This window comes from Acipenser ruthenus, chromosome 50 (assembly GCF_902713425.1).
Source record: "Acipenser ruthenus chromosome 50, fAciRut3.2 maternal haplotype, whole genome shotgun sequence".
In the NCBI taxonomy this organism is placed as follows: domain Eukaryota; kingdom Metazoa; phylum Chordata; class Actinopteri; order Acipenseriformes; family Acipenseridae; genus Acipenser; species Acipenser ruthenus.
In genome coordinates this window covers 5,029,102-5,033,141 of record NC_081238.1, presented here as the reverse complement: position 1 = coordinate 5,033,141, position 4,040 = coordinate 5,029,102, and the positions used below count along the sequence as shown (strand labels likewise).

At 34.7% G+C, this 4,040-nt stretch overlaps 1 long non-coding RNA gene across 1 annotated transcript; it reads left to right on the top strand.

The window, feature by feature from the left end:
* Positions 1-396: 396 nt before the first annotated feature.
* LOC131721982 (uncharacterized) lies at positions 397-3,624 on the top strand. The gene is made up of 4 exons (XR_009319974.1): positions 397-511; positions 1,313-1,444; positions 3,134-3,220; positions 3,533-3,624. It is a non-coding gene; the product is annotated as an uncharacterized LOC131721982 (long non-coding RNA).
* Positions 3,625-4,040: the final 416 nt, after the last annotated feature.

Genomic DNA, 4,040 nt, shown 5'->3' with positions numbered 1-4,040 from the left:
CAGGTAGCGAGTTTCGCACAGTGGGAAGACGCTTTTGATATTCGGGCAACAGGTCGTGCGCAACGCCGCAAGACATATTTTCTTTTCATGTCCCTCCCCGGCTCCGTGCTTCTTTTCCGATACTGTGACTGTTTTCAACCTATCAACATTTCACTTATAGGCTACTAATCATTAACAGATATATAATTAAAATATCTGTACTGTGAATGATACAGTAATGTGTGTGGTTATTCAGAGCACTACGTTCTTTTGTGGGTGTTTATTATGTAACGTTATATAACCCTTTGTAAATATTCACAGCATTATTTGATTACAGAGGTCTGCCTCATGACAGGTGAAAGAGAGCAGGTACACAGGGTTTTAACCCGCGCCCTGTCATCACTTCGCCAAGCGGAATCTGAATTGAGGTCTCATACAACTGACGATATAGATGATTTTGATGCAGCCTCTTTTGTCAGTGAAACAAGGGCCTTGTTTAGAAGTAGATCTGTGGACTCATCACAAAGGACAGGTAACATAAAACATAAAGAAAATATGTTATATTACCAACCTGCTTTAAGCCAGCCAGTTATTTTTCTAAATATAGGCCATAATAGCCTTTTTTATTATTAATCTTAATGTTAATGATCATTTAAGTACGTTTTCATTTTCTTTTTTACAGTGTCATACATCATTTAATATTTGACAGAAAAAAGGGATAGAATATCTAATGACACTGCTTTTATTCCTTTTCTGCTGCTACCTTGTTACTATAAAGCAACACAGATGTCCTCATATTTATTATTATTATTATTATTTATTTCTTAGCAGACGCCCTTATCCAGGGCGACTTACAATTGTTACAAGATTTCACATTGTACAGATATCACATTATTTTTTTTACATACAATTACCTATTTATACAGTTGGGTTTTTACTGGAGCAATCTAGGTAAAGTACCTTGCTCAAGGGTACAACAGCAGTGTCCCCCACTGGGGATTGAACCCACAACCCTCCGGTCAAGAGTCCAGAGCCCTAACCACTACTCCACACTGCTAGAATGGTGCTAAGTAATTTATGTTAGTTATTTAAAAGTATTTTTAATGTTAATAAGGTAATTTTCTTTTATTTCGTATCAACTTTGATTTTGTGTGAACCTTTTTTCTGCTCTCCATTACTTCTAGAATAATATTCAATGTTGACTATCTGAAGTTAGAATTCTTATCCCTGATTTTTATGCCTTCTGTACTTTTAGCTGTTTCTTTCATTCTTTCTTTCTTTCTTTCTTTCTTTCTTTCTTTCTTTCTTTCTTGGAAATTGGAAACTAATGTAGGAAAGACAGGCAGAAAAAAAGGACGGCAAAGGGGACATTTATGGAAGACTCATTTTTTCTTACTGCAAAAGAACAATGAAGAATTTGTACCACCACCGTCTGAACTATCAAGACTGACAAGAAATGGATTAGGTAGGTTACGTATTCTCCTAATGATAACCCTTCCAGTGTTTAATGTGCATTTTATTTTTTACTATTTAAAAAAAAAAAAGAAAAAGCGTAAAGATTAAAACCATGCATTTTATTTGCAAATGTTATGTTACACAATAAAATGTATATATTTTAATCAAACCACTGATTGTTTGAATCCATTGTTTATGTTGCTGTAGGAGTTCCTAAATGTGAACAACCTGCTACCAATGAAAGATATGGTTCAAAATCTACTGTTCAGCGAAGCTGGAGTTTAAGACAGTTAGAGAATTTTGTGCAAGATAGTTTTCCTGACGTTCCTTTGCATCTAACTGGCTTTACCTTTGCAAAGGCAGAGAAAGGTCGGCGTCTTAGTAAGCTAAACATAACGTCTGCAGCTGACCTACAAACCAAGATAGGAAAAGGAAAGATTTTTATAGTTCCTAATCGTGATATACCATTGCCAATTGAGGTAGGTCAGTTTATTCTTTATGACAGATGGATCTTTACTACAGATGGATCGAGTTTTTTTTAGATTAAATCAAAATACAATAATAGAAGCTTAAATAGTGTGCATATATATATAGACAAAGAGACAGACATACATATGCCTACATACATACATATCCGAAATCTCTGCTTAATTTAAATGTACAGCTATAGCCAAAAGTTTCTGCATCACCTAGAATTTCAGGATTGATTGAGATTATATTTATCAATTTAACTACTTTACAAAAACTCAGGATGTTTTCTTAAGAAGCTATAAAGATTTATACTGCAGTGCAATTCATCATACAGAGATTCGCCTAGTTTAAATTCACTACATATGTGATTCCTACCAATTTTGCAAATGTAAATAAAACTAAATGCCAGTGTATTTGATCAGTCTATTACAGTGGTCTGTTAGTAAATAGTTATACTTTGATAGAACTAGTTTTAATTGCAATATATTTTCTTAAGTCTAATATATGTCACTTCTCGGCTGGTTGCCATAAAAACAAAGTTTAAATCAGGGCATTAAAACACATGCTTTTTAAAATAATGTATTATTGCATTATTTAAGAAACACACTTGCAAATTGTATTTAACTTTGTTCTTTATCTTTATCTTATGTGTTTGTTTTATGTCTCAATAAATGTGAATTGTAACCTGCTGTAAATCCACATTAAACCTCTCAAGTAGGAGTTCTTATTGCTCACTGTAGCAGGATAGCATCAATAAGGAGACTCAGAGCCCAGGAAGCTGCAGTTTAAAGCACCGGTGCACACATTTATTAACACAAAGAAGTGTCAGTAAGAAAATAAACAAGCACAAGTGCCAAAACAAAAGGTTAAACAAAGCTATTCTGAAGTCAGACTTGGCATTCCCATCCCTGACCAAGTGCCACACAATACCACCTCAAACACACCTAAACACCTTTCCCCAAACAAAGGATCTCACTTCCTTATATAACATGTGGCTGGAGCCTAATTAACCATTAATCATTCAATTAAGGCTCCAGCCACATTCTCACATGTATTATGGATTTTAACCCCTTCCCTGCCAACCCTATATTTGCACCACAGACACACACAACATTTATCCTAAGGTTTAAAACAAATCTATGTCAATCAATACAAACATACAAGAGTACAAATAGGAAATTGCATGAGTTTTCCTCATTAGCTATGGATTTTTGTTTGTATTATTCAGAGAACAGAAGGAAGGATGTTAAATGAAAGCCGTCAAGTAACAGCAGGAAGCAATGCATCAGTGACCCAATTGCAAGTTCAGGAGCAGGTAGATATGACCTCTACAGAAGAACAAATGACTGGATAGCTTCATAAATAATTATCTTATTTATATTTGTACTATGAAACCACAGGCCATTGTATCATACAACTGCTAAATAAAGAATGTGCTACTATTGTATGCCCAATGCTAAGGTGTAGGAACCAGTTCATCTTGTGGGTGCAGTATGACATTAATGATCAGTTCAGTCTTATGTTAACTTTACATTCATTGAGCAGAATTGGTTTTTAGCTCTGCCAAAAGGTTGTCATGTACTTAAATTGGTGAATATTTAGTAGTGTTCATTGCTATTTTTTCCAGGTGCATATACAAGAATTGTCAAATGGAAATATTGGTACAAGGACTTCAGAAAATCCCATTGTAGAAGACTACCACCAAAGAGAAAATGAGGTACAGTCATAGTTTTTGTTCCTTCACTTAGGAGTCCATACACATTAAAGGAGTCTTGTTACACAATGTGTTTCTAATTTGTGTTCATTTACTGGAAAAAGTAATGATTCCGTTTTTTAGGTAATGCAACAACATGCTACCAATGCAATGGCTGATCTTCTAGAAAATGAAACAACAGAAAACATCCCACAAAGGGCAGCTGAAGTAGGATAACTATATTGCTTATATTGCTTAATTGGTCTATTGTGCTTATTTATGTAATATATTAGTGTTTGCAAAGCCCTTGTCTGGTCAGTTTGGTGGGCTTTAAATGCAGTTATTGTTTTAAACCAGCTCAGCAGTGATGTATTGCCCCAAAACATGATCTGATTTTTATATGTTCACCAGGTCTTTGCAAAACCAGTTACTTTGGTGCTGG